General features: G+C 38.5%; 1 protein-coding gene across 12 annotated transcripts in view; it reads left to right on the top strand.

Annotated features, from left to right (window-relative positions):
- AKAP13 (A-kinase anchoring protein 13) overlaps positions 1-12,428 on the top strand; it is a 287,641-nt gene that overhangs the window by 88,193 nt on the left and 187,020 nt on the right. The gene's annotated exons all lie outside the window — the stretch shown is intronic.

Below are 12,428 nucleotides of genomic sequence, written 5' to 3'. Positions count from 1 at the left end.
CCTAATCAAATTATTCTAGTAGTTACAGAGAATTGTGAAACATTTGTGAGGGGAGTGTGTGTATGTGTGTGTGTGTGTATGTGTGTTTAAAGCCACCAGGAAAGCCAACGCCCTCTGACCAATTTAGCTTTGCTTAACAAGAATAGAATGAGAGGTAGGGCTGTATGTTGAATTAAAAAGAGTTTATACACTTAGTGGTTTTGTTTTGTTTTGTTTTGTTTTGTTTTGTGGCAAGGTCTTGCTCTGTCACCCTGGGTAGAGTGCAGTGGGGTCATGATAGCTCACTGCAACCTGAAAAACTCCTTGGCTCAAGTAATCCTCCCGCCTCAGCCTCCTGAGTAGCTACCTGGGACTATAGGTGAGCATCACCATGCCAGCTATTTTTTTCTATTTTTTTTTTTAAGTAGAGACAGGGTCCTGTTCTTGCTCAGGCTGGTCTTGAATTCCTGAGCTCAAGGATCCTCCTACCATGGCCTCCCAGAGTGCTAGGATTACAGGTGTGAGCCACTGTGCCCAGCTGTTTTGTTTCTTGCTACTGGGTCTTACTATGTTGCCCAGGCAGGCCTTGAGCTCCTGGGATTAAGCAGTGCTCCTGCTTCAGTCTCCTAGTAGCTGGAATTACAGCTGTGTGCCACTGTGCCCAGCTTAGAACTGTTAAAAACTCTCTTTGTTTTAAGGGATATTTTTCATTAAGGGGGCCATACATTAATAGATTTCTAAAACCTCTTAAAATTTGATTCCTTTTCCATCTGAAGTCTCAAGGTTCTTCCCCATAGGGAGAATAGTCTCTAAAAACCACTCCAGAGACTGGGAACCCAACAGATTTTATGAGCGCCATCTGCTGGCCTTGTTTAATGGGCCAAATAGGTGGTGCCTGGAAATCATTAAGAATTTGCCTATATCTTAGTGTTGCAAAATTATGAAGTTGGAAAACAATATGAATTTGGATTATTATTATTAGTGGTAGTATTTAAAATAATAGTTTTATGTTAGCATTGGGAAAGGGGGTCCTTTGGGCTGAAGTGTACACATGTATGATTGAAAATGAAGAATACAGGTTATAGAATTTCATTGGCTAGTATCTTTATCTGGCAAAAGCAGATTAGCCAGTTAAATAAAGAGTAACTTTATATGTCAAATGAAATTGTTTAATATTTTCTAACAGTCAAATTAATCTAAGTCTGTATCTTGAATGACTTCAGTTTCAGCTAAAAAATCAATAAATTTCTTAGTGGATTTCTATTCATGTTTCTTGAGGTACTTTGAGGCATCTTTTAAGGAAAGATTTATAAAAACAGCTTTGCTGGCTAGTTTACAGACTGAGCTTTACCTTGAGGAGGTTGGAGAGTATCTGAATATTTTCCACATAAGAGAGATATGTGGAAATCTAATCACCCTAGATTAAATAAATAAGGGTGATGCTATGATTTCTTTCTTCTTGTCCTTATTTATATTTTAATTATGTTTTAAGTGACTTTTTAAGGACCATTGAACTAAAAATTTGGTATAACCGGAACATTAAGTTCTAGATCTTTTAATTTCTTATCCAGTCATCTTAAGCATTTAAGATGAATTGAAGAAAGAGAGGCAGATTGTTAACAGGAAGAGAGTCCAGATAGAAATTCATTCATTCAGCCAACATTTCTTGAGCATGTGAAGCAACCAGACACATGTTTAGGCAGTGATATAACACTGAATAAAACAAATATGGTCCCTGCTCTCAGGAAGCAGTCTTCAGCAACCAAGTACAGAAAGTACACGGGACAGATAATGTTATTAATCCTTCCATGGTGCCCCTTGGTCTAGAGTATAAAGGCTGAAATCCTTGGCATTCCTTTAAGTTTGTGTTCCTCATGGTCGAGCCACGGTGCAATACTCCTTGAATGTGCCTTGTTTGTCCACTTCTCTGCCTTTGTACATCCTTTCCCCTCCTTGGCATGACTGTATCCTTTGTTTGTCTAATCAACTCCTGTGTGTTTTTTTTGAGATTCATCATAAGTGCTACCTTCTCCAGGTAGCGGTAGTCTTCTCCTTTGGCCAGTTTTATCCCTTCCTTTCCTTTCTCTTCTGTTAGGTCGTAGCACTTTTGAATTGATTCTGTTTATAGCACCTGTTATATCACTGTAACTGTATGTTGACATGGGTTTCTCCTACTAGGTCAGGGATTCTTAATCTGTTTTTTGTTGATGTCTTGGGGTGGGATGTGAACCTTTGGAAAATGTATGCAAAGTTTTGTGTGTCTGTGTTTGTTTCTGGGGAGAGGGACCATAGTTTTTGTGAGATGATCAAAGTAATATAAAACTTTACTAGACTAGGGTTTGGCAAGCTACAGCCTATGAGCCAAATCTGGCCCATTGCCTGTTTTTATAAATAAAGTTTTATTGGATCGCAGCCATCCCTGTTCCTTCATGTATTGTCTATGGCTGCTTTTGTGCTACAAGTTAGAATCAAGTAGTTGCAACAGTAACCATATGTCTCACAAAGCCTAAAATATTTACCATCTGAGTCTTTACAGAAAAAGTTTGCCAATCCTTGTATTAGACCAAGAATAGTTCCTACATGGTAGAGAGACCCCTACACTCATTTTTGTTTTTTCTGGTAGCCTGGATGTACAAAGAACAAGACTATACATCTCAGTGAGTGCCTAGTCCTGAGAATTAAAAAGGAAAAATTTGATGCTGTATGACACAAAGCTGTCCACTTCTTCCTTGGGTCCAGAAACCACAGTGAAGACAGAAAAAGTTACTTCTAACTTTCCCTTTACTCCAGGACAGAGGGCTTGACATTCTTCGGGTGAACCAATTTGGATTTCACCAAAACCCAATGACAGGTGGTGGTTGTGTGGCCAAGAGTGAAGCTTCTGGGGACAGATATAACCAGCTTGCTTCTTTTAGAACTGACATTCTACACACACACACACACACGTGCGTGCACGCGTGCCGGATTTGTGGTACTCTCTGGATATCGGTGGGCATCTGCTGTAGGAGAAGCTTTTAGTGTGTTTCTAAGACTTGCCCAGGAGAAAGTGGCAGGCGTGAGGGCCATGGACCCTGGGAGGAGAGTATTGTTCTTGGGCATGGCGGTTCCTCTTGCATCTCTGTCTGTGGCATTTTGTCTTGCCCACTTGGTATTTTGTATCTGTACTGATGGGTTTCAGCAAGTTATACTCAAAGCATTTCAGGCAGGCGTGAGTTAGGAGGAATATTTATTGAGCTTTTCTTTTCCTCAGGCACTTTATGTAGGTTTGTTTTTTTTTTTTAGGTAAGGGGTAGTGGGTGGATTACAGCCCTCTGAGGGAGGTGGTGGCTCTTCAGTGCAGTTCACTGTCACAGTTTCATCTGGACCATTCTTAATAGCTTCCTCAGTGGTCTTCCTGTTTCTATAGTTTCCTTGCAATGATCTACTCCCCACAGAGGAATCATAATTCTTTTAAAATATAAATCACATTACATCACTCTCCTTTTCAAAACCCTCCAGTGGTCTAGTGTCACATTAAAAAAAAAAACCCACACTCCAGCCTCACTTCCTATCCAGTATTTATTCACTTGCTGCCTTTGTTCCACCAATATGCTGAATGTGGAGCTGCCTTGCACTTGCTATATTCTCTTTACCTTGATTGAATACTTTATCTTCCCTTAATTTGCTTCATTCAGGTTTGTGACTTCCTCAGGAGCTTTCCTCGACCACTCATCCTATCTGAAAAAGCATCTTCTCACCCCTGCTTCAGACACACCCAACCCCTGCTGTCTTATGCTAATAGAATTTACCCTCTAATGTTACTTTTTATAATTTGTCTTACCTGCTAAAATGTAAGCTCCATGAAGTCAGGGGCCTTGTCTCTTTCATGTTTGTACCCTGGTTCTTAACTGTGTCTAATGTACAATACAATAAATATTGCAGTGAATGAATTCATTTTGCTGACAAAATTAGTTAAAGTATTTATCAGTGTTCTGTAGATATTAAGTAACTGATCCTTATCTTATTCCTGAGCCTGCATTTGTATACTTCATGGCCCTTTGTGGTAGCTAATACCTTGTTACTCAGTAGCATGTTCCATTTAAGAAATAGTGGATACTAAATAATATTGAAGATTTTTGTGTTTGTGCAGACACACTTTGTAATGGTATTATTTGCCCAGAAAAACTAAGCTACTCTGAGAGCCATACAAGCTATTTTGAGGGAATATTAAAGAACAAACAGAACTGAACAGCTCTGTCCAGTGATTTGGGGTTTTGGGTTTGTTTTGTCTGGTAGGCCTTCTGTTTTCTAGCCTGATGGCAACAGTGTCATATACTTATGTGCTTACCTTAAGAAGCTCAGGGTACTACTTGGCTGTGACTGTGCCTTATAACTTTGTCTTTCATTTTCCTACAGCACTTTAGTAAATTAAGCATGAATGTCAATTCATGTGTTCTATAATTAAATTTTGTAATACTCTTCTTTTGAATGAATTACAATGTAAGGAAGGCCAAGGAATAGCACTTTAGTGTGCTCACAAAGACAGAAATACAAGGAGGTTTATATTTCTTTGGGGTTTGCTAGTGTTACATGACATTTTGTAAGCTCCATTATATCTATTGTGTAAAAACTCTCAGGTCTGGCAGCTGTTTCCTGAATGATTTTATATTTAGTTTGTTGCCTCTTTCACCTCCTCCCATGTGTCACCTCTGTCCACTTGTTGCAAATATCATCTCTTTCAAACAAAATTTGACATTGGGCAAGAGAGAATTTGTGTTCCTCCAGCTCCTTCCTTCCAAGTGACCTGTGTTTGAGAAGACTCTGTGGGAAGCGTCCCTCCCCTGACTTTTGCTCAGGCAGCATCAGGTGCCACCTCTAATTTCTACAGTCCCTAATCCTTGCTTTTCCTACAGTGCTTTTTATACAGCTGCAATTATTGCATTATTTGTCTTCTCCCTGAAGAGGCTGTGAGACCCAAGAGGGCAAGAACTGGCTTGTCTTTATAGCTTCAGTGTGTACCGTAGTTCTTCACTGAAGTGCTCAGCCAATGTTTCAGTGAAGGAAGGAAGCAAGACAAACTTAATCTTTTTCTTATTTGTAGCACTTTACGTTTTCTTGCTTAAAAAGATGAAATACAGTTGATTCAACCCAACAAACATTGAGCACTTGCTGTATGTTAGGTCTTTTGAAGAGATGTTGAGTACACAGTGATGAACTAGATGCAGTCTCTTTCCCAGCTTCACCCTAGTGGTTCCCCAGCTTCACCGTAGTGGCACTTTCAGAGAGTCTGTGCCCACCTGAGGTGATCTGTCTTGAGCCTTGAGCGGCACTGACACAGGCATTTCCCCACAAAAGCCTTTCTGGTCATACCCTTCAAGGCAGAGTTTGGGCATTCATCTCTGTACCCAGGGAAGCCTATATGTGTGCTAACATAGCATTTATCGCCTGGCATTCTGTATGTATGCATGTCTGTCTGTTTTCCTGGAGGACAGAGACCAGGTAGTCTTTATCTTTGTAATTCTAGTACCTGGTTGATAGCAGAGACACAATACATTAACCATAAGGCAGTGCGTGCTTGTTTAGCATGAATGGATGAACTTATATCTTTGGTAATGGGGAACAGAACAGAAAGGAAGTCAGTGAACACATTAATATTGGGCTATTGAATATGTTTCTACTAATTAACTTGTCTATTGGATGGACTGGAACAAAATTTTATACTAGCAATAAATATTGAAATAATAAAGTAAAATATATTAAAGGAAGTATTTAAACAAACAAAATGTTTTCAAACATATTAAGGCTCATTTAAAAATCAACATTAATGTTCCATGTAATAGTTATATTTTTAAAAAGAATCCCAATATTAATGGATGGTAGTTCTATATATATTAATATTTGCTAGTAATAAGTCATTTGAAAATCCTTTAATTTTAATTAATGCAGACTAGCTTTCTACCTGATTAGCACAGATTAACAATTATATCTTATGTAGATTATATCATCCCCGAAAGACTTTCATAGTTACCTAGCGTATTAACAACAAGGTGTATAAATTAAGAGAAATCTGAACTATTTTAGATGGTGGAAATTGATTGAACCATGGATTTGGGAGGTAATATTTATCTTAGTTTAGCAAATGAGCTTTCTGATAGACTTGAAATGGGAAATAAGTATTTTAAGGTTTTGGCTGCAGAGGGTTCAGTTGGCTGCCATTAACAGAGAGAAATAAGTGTCATAATCTTTCCGGGTGGCATTTGAGTTTGGGTTCTTCTTGAGTCCAGAGTGCCTGTTTCTAGGTTTGAGGTACTGGAATAGATAGATGAATGGTATGTTATGGGGGAAAAAAAAAAAACGTTTAGGGCTGGAGAAAAAGATAAAACAATTCCTGAGTTTGCTGCTTTTCTGTCTTCAGATATCTCTCCTCCATTGTCTGTTCTGAGGATTGTTTTAAAAAATCGTTCCTTTTAATGCGGCAAGTCATTTATATCCTTGCCTCTTGGCTTTGTCAATCCTCTGTTCTCTGATTTTCCTTGTTTGGCCTGTTTCTCCAGGTCAGTTTCTGCTTCCCGCCCTCCCCTGCAGGAACACCAGGGCTGTCCCTGGCGCTCTGTCAGCACAGAGACCTCATCTGTGGTCAAGGCTTCAGGTCTTGGCGTAGTGCAGGTTGGTACTCAGATCTGCCTCGCCAGCCCAGCCCTTTTCTGAGAGCCTGTCATGCCACGTACCTGTTGGATGTATGTCTACGATGATCTATCCTGCTGGTACATGAAACTTAAGATTTAAAGCTCATCATCCTCCTCACAAATCATTCCCACAACCTGTTTTTCCTTAACGAGTTACCCCTTTTTCTGTAAGTGTGCTTTATGTTTACTGTCTTCCAGCCCCCATCCAGTCAGTTGTCATATTTCATCAAATTAATTTTGACAGAATGCCTGTTACACATTTATTTCTTTTTAGATTACTTTGCTGCCATAGCAGTTCAAGTTCTTTTTAGTTCCACACATTGTATTTTTCTAATATTTTTCCTGAATGGTTTCCTTGGCTCTATTCTCTTCTTCCTTCTTAGGATAGTGCTGCGAGAGAAATTTTTCTAGGACATTTTAACATGTCACATTCCCCACCTCCCCCCAATACATACCACACAAGACTGTATCTTTTTTTCCTTGCCCACACAGGTTCAAGTATAAATCTTTTGGCTTGCCATTAATACTTGACATAAGATGATCTCTGCCATCTTTTTAATTTTTTAAAAAATTTTTTTAAAACTTAAATTTCAATCTTAGATTGTTTTTCTTCACTGCTAGACAGTGTGGGAACTCTGCCATCTTTATTCACTCAGTTACTGAACAACTTCCTAATGATGCTAGATAGACATTGTGTGATGTTCAAAAGACACAGTTCTTGCTTTCCAAGGGCTTCAGATGGTGATGGCAGACATGTATAGCACAGTGAAAAAAGTGCACACATAAATGGACCTCTCTGGCACTGTCACACTTCCTTGGGCCCAAGCAACTGCTGTGCCTGGGCTTGAGTTTACCCTGAGTGAAAGCATCCTCCTGCCTGCCCTCCTCTCACCACCTCTGGACTGGACACGTCCACCTTCCTTGTTCTCAGCACCCTCTTCCTCCTCCTAAACTCCTACAGCTCTTTTGGTGTCCCCTGCTTGCGTGCTATTTATCATGTGTTCCTTCTATCTATAATCACCACTTTATATATATATATATATATATATATATATATATATATATATATATATATATATATATATATATCTTTTTCTTTCACCTAACTATGTCTCCTGTGCTTAACTTCAGGGTCAGAATAGTAGAAAGAATACAGACTTTGGAAGCCTACTTGGGTTTGAATCCCAGCTTGTCCCTTTTTAGCTTTGTTCTTAAGCAAGTTTTAAAAAATTCTCTGGGCTACACTATTCTCCTCTCTACAATGGGGATAAAGATAACTTGCAGTGTTTGTAAATCACCCCATTTAGCCTCTCACCTGCAGTAGGCATTCAGAAAATGGAATACACAGAAAAGCACAAAGTGTATTAAAATTGCCCTCAGCCACCATCTAGGAGTAACTGTTATTAAAGTTTTGGTGTCTCCTTTTTTTTCTTTTCAAATGTGTGTATTGAATACCTGTTACTTATTAGTCTAGACAAAGGGGATATCTCAGTGAATAGAACATGCTCATGGGATGTGCACATGCTGGTTACACAGTAACAGCAGTCATGAACTCTGTGTGCCATGCGCTGCTGTAGGTGCTTTCCTTTTATCACCCAATTCTTTAAACAACCTTGTGAGGTAAGTGTGATTGTTACCCTTTTTTATGCTACACAGAACTTAATAATCTACCCAGTTTAAAGAGATAGAAAGTAATGTACAGTACTGTGATTCAAACCCAGGCATACTGGTGTCAGGGACCATATTCTTAACCACTGCCCTATGCTAACAAGTTATAAACCAAGTTAAAATAAAGTTAGAAGGCAAACTGACTTAAGGTGGTGATAATACGAACTGTTGTGAGCAGAACTGTGGTAACACTGTTATCCATAATCTGAGATGCTTTGTACCTATCTAGGGTTTTCTCGTATAGCAAGAACTCCATTCTTCTCATAAGTGGTGACCTCTCTTAATTGGGCCTGTCAGGGCATACCTTGGCCTTCCCTGTGGAAATTCTCTCCCTTTTCCCCCAAGCCCCTTCTGCTGACCTGTTCTAGTGGGGTGCTGGTTAAAAAGAAAAAAAGAAAACCCTGATTTGTGGTATTTGCCGATTTAGGAGTGGTGTAAATACTCCCCTAATGGTTGATTCCAAGCTATCAAGGCCACATCACTGAATGCAGAGTAGGCAAGAGATGTGTGCCGGAAAGACGTGCAGGACACTCCATTATATAGAATTTCTATGTAGATACGATAGATGTAAACCCTCAGAGCATTGATAATGGTAAAATGTGATAAATAATTAAAAAGTGATGGGTTTTAGTACATTTGTTTTAATATAGTTTACTTAATTATAAGCTTGTATCATTTAATTTTTAATAATGGCTCTGTTTAACAACTTGCTTGTAGAATTCCTGAAAATTTAAGGAACTCGTGAGCCTGTACAAGCCAGTTCCAGTATCCCATTGCAATCATTTTGCTGCTGACTGGACCCACCTTCAAAAACCTTATGGCAGACACTGTCTTACTAAGACATCGGTGCTCTCCCTTCTTTCACCCTTCTTCCTTCAGAACTTCGTAACTACCGCATGCCCCTAATCCCTCTCTACCATCTTTCCTGTCTGCAAGGCCCTGTCCCTTCCATTCATCCCCACACTGTAATTCACTTCTTCCCACACCTTCTCCGTGCCATCTCTTCCTTAGGTCACTTTCCCTAGTTAAAGGAAAGCCTCAGACCACGAATATCCTGGGGCATGGACAGTCTCTCAGCAAGATGCTGAGTCTCACGTGGAGAAGAAATCTTTGATCTAGAAAATGGAGATACACTTTTAGAATCCCAGGTTAAAAATCTAAATGAAAAAAATCATTTTTACTTAATAATTACATAACGGTGATTACAGGGCTGTTAATACAGTATATATATCTGTATAAATGGGTTCAGGATGGGAAAAACTGAGACTATGTCTACCATTCAAAATCCTTTTTTAAGATAACTCTTTTATAAAAACCTGTTTTTATTGCCAAATAGGTGATCAGTTGTTGACATTTTGGATCATAATGCATTTATATTTTGGGGATTACCAATACTTATGAAATGGGGCCTAATAAAGATTGTCTTTTCCATTAGTTCTTGTGTCATCTGTCAGCAAAACTAATTAGGACCCTGAAAAATTTGTCGGGTTCAAGGATGTATTCTCACTAATGAAGAAACATGGAAAATATCTTTGTTAAGGATAACACGCTGTTTCTTGAGTTCACATTATTGGAGGAGTAGTGATGTAGATGCGTACTCTTCCTGGGGTTGGGTCAAACTAATATTATAATTGAGAATGTTTTGAAAATTGCCTTTGTTAATAAGTTCATCTGTTGTGGTTAGAAACATGAACAGACTTGTTAACTCTTTAGCCAGCCTGATTTATCAGTTCATTCTGAGGGGCTGGTCCTTCCCATAAACAGCAGAGTAATTTACCAGGGTATCCTGCAGGGATGGTAGGATTAAAGCAACCACCTCAACAGAAGTTGTTACCTAGATCTGTTTTTCACTTTTATTTTTTCAACAGTATGCCACGTGTGGAATATTTCAAGGCCATTTTAAATAGGAATAGGTACCAGGTACTACTGCAATAAAATGGGAGTCATGTGGCTGAAATGCAGAGTTTGTTGTTTGTTCTCAGTGACTTTATTGGTGTACAGAGAACACTCGTTCAAGGAAAACAGGTACTTTAAGTATAGGTGCTTTTGGAATCTAATTTCAAGTGGCTTTGAAGTGAGTTAGGCTTCTATGCTCCCTTCTTCTGAATATTTTGAGCATAAAGTAGTGTGACTTAACATTTTAGAAAAACTATTAAAGCAATTTAAAACTTATTTATTTTTGCCTTGGGAATGGAAAAAGAGGTTGATATTGAAACCTTTGTTAAAATGATTTCACCTTCTTGTTAGCCATCTGTCCTGTCCCCAAGGGAAGGCCCCAGAGATCACTCATGTCTTGGGACATGGAAAGTCTCCCAGCAAAATGTGAGGTCTCATGTAGAGAGAAAATCCTTGATCTCGCAAAGGACGATATTTTCTTAGAATTCCAGGTTAGAAATCAAAGTGATTCCTGTAAAGGTCCAGACAGAAAATTATTTAAGCTGTGGGCCATAAGATCTCTGTTGTAATCAGTCCAACTGCTGTGGCTTATTGTAGTGCAAAAGTAGCCATGGACAATGTATAAACGAAAGGGCACAGCTGGGTTCCAATAAAACTTTTATTATTCGTGGACATGAGATTCAAATTTCATATATTTAATAATTTTCACTTTAAAAGACCTTCTGTTGATTTTTTCCCCCCTGACCTTTAAAAAATGTAAAAACCTTTTTCAGCTTGTGAGCCATACAAAGATAAGTGGGAATGGGGTGGTTGGGGGGTGGGATTGGGTTTGGTCTATGGGTCATAGTTTGTCAACTTGTAAAGGAAGAAACTTTTGCACTTTCATTTGTACTTTTTTCAGGTTATAATAGTGTTTCAGTACCTTAAGAAATTGACTCTTCTCGTATGTGCTTCAGACATCTTAACTGGTTGCATCATGCCAAAGGATATTGAATATTTTCCAGCCTAAGCTTTTCAAAAATGTTTCCAAGAAAGGCTTTATGCAAGATGAAAGTGTAATTCTGAAGAGTGACTGAAGATGGTGATAATTCTCTTTTACCAACTGTGATATGCCTTGCGTTAGGGTGCTTTGGAACTCTCATGTTCAAAAAATAAGTTGTCATATTAATAACTAACTTTTTGACAAAGTAAGTTACAGCTTGGTGGAGATTATAGTTCATTTTGATTTCCTATAATGTATTCAACCGTTTTCAGCACCTGCCATGTATAGGGTGTTGCACAAGGCACTAGGGATCAAATAAGAGATAGACTCAGGGCTTTGGGAAGTACTTTGAGTTCTGTTTCCAGAATCTACCTACTGAAGCATTTCTGTTAGGAGCCTTGGTTCCTAAGTTTGACTTTATGATTTTTGCTTTTCAGTGTTTAGTGAAAAACTATCTTCTGCTCAATTATGCTGCTGTGCTTAATAAGTTATGGCCACAGGGTGGCATGGTTCTCTTATGGTCTTTAATTGTTGCTAAAATGGAACAGAAACAAATGCTATAAGTAATGAGAATTCGCTCCACTAATTATAATGCTGAAATGGCCTGGCTTTCTGTAAATTGATTTTTCCGTAGTGCATTATTAAGATTTACATAATATTAAATCTCAGTGCTTTAAACCTTGATGGTTTAAAATCTTTTGTTATGGGTACAACACAGATTATATAGTGTTTATAATTGGGAGAATGGTAATTAAAGCTGTATTTTATAGGACATATTTAAGTTAGCCTTGATTTTAAAAAATCAATGTATAACAATTGCTAAAGAATATTTGCAACTAAAAGACAAAAATGTCTTACTTTCTAAATAGTTGCAAAGTCATGGACAAAATTACTGGCATGAGATTTTTGTCTGATTCCAAGAGCTTAATGTAGGGCTGGATAAAGAGAAGCAGGGATGCCAGATGGTCAGGAAACACAAATTGTTAGAAAAGCAACTCTCCCATTGTAATAGATTAAGAATATTACCATAGACTGAGAGCCGAACATGTTCCATGAGTTTTCACACATAGTTGTGTGTCGTTTAACCATGGGGATATGTTCTGAGAAATGGGTCATTAGGTGATTTCATTGTTCTGTGAACATCACAAACCTAGATGGTATAGTCTACCATGTAGCTAGGCTATATGATATAGTCTACCTTGTAGCTAGGCTATATGGTATAGTACATTGTTTCTAGG

This window comes from Lemur catta, chromosome 9, assembly GCF_020740605.2.
Source record: "Lemur catta isolate mLemCat1 chromosome 9, mLemCat1.pri, whole genome shotgun sequence".
Classification (NCBI taxonomy): domain Eukaryota; kingdom Metazoa; phylum Chordata; class Mammalia; order Primates; family Lemuridae; genus Lemur; species Lemur catta.
The sequence above is the reverse complement of the archived record's forward strand: the minus strand, read 5'-3'. Positions and strand labels throughout refer to the sequence as shown.